Genomic DNA, 607 nt, shown 5'->3' with positions numbered 1-607 from the left:
CTGGTTAGCAGTCAAGGGCCTTAGGCACTATGCTACCAGAGCTCCTATATAGATAGATAGATAGATAGATAGATAGATAAAACATTTGCCAATTCAACTTATTTTACATACACAATTCAATGCCTTGGTTACATTTATCATGTTGCATAATCATCATCACTATCTGTTTCCCAATTATCCCACCATCATTAACAGAAACTCAGTGCCCCCTAGTTGGCCAAAAGTCAAAACCAATTCTATTGTCTTCAAGTATATTCCTACTCATAGCCACACAATAGTACAGAGTAGAACTACCCTATGTGGTTTCCAAGGCTATAAATCTTTATGGAAGCAGACTACTGCATCTTTTTCCCACAGAGCAGCTAGTAGGTTTGAACTACCCCACCTTTTGGTTAGCAGCCTAGCACTTAACTACTGCACCACCAGGGCTCCGCTGCAAATACAGGTCTCTCCCTTTCCCGAACCTGCCCACCCCTGGCAACCACTAATAAACTTTGGTCTCTATGCATTTGACTATTTCATGTAAGCGGGATCAGACAATATTTATACTTTTGTAACAAACTTATTTCACTCAACATGCTATTTTCAAGATTCATCCATGTTGTAC

This window comes from Orycteropus afer, unplaced genomic scaffold (genome assembly GCF_000298275.1).
Source record: "Orycteropus afer afer isolate SDZICR_OR568_19922 unplaced genomic scaffold, OryAfe1.0 scaffold00293, whole genome shotgun sequence".
In the NCBI taxonomy this organism is placed as follows: domain Eukaryota; kingdom Metazoa; phylum Chordata; class Mammalia; order Tubulidentata; family Orycteropodidae; genus Orycteropus; species Orycteropus afer.
This window is presented reverse-complemented; position numbering follows the sequence as displayed.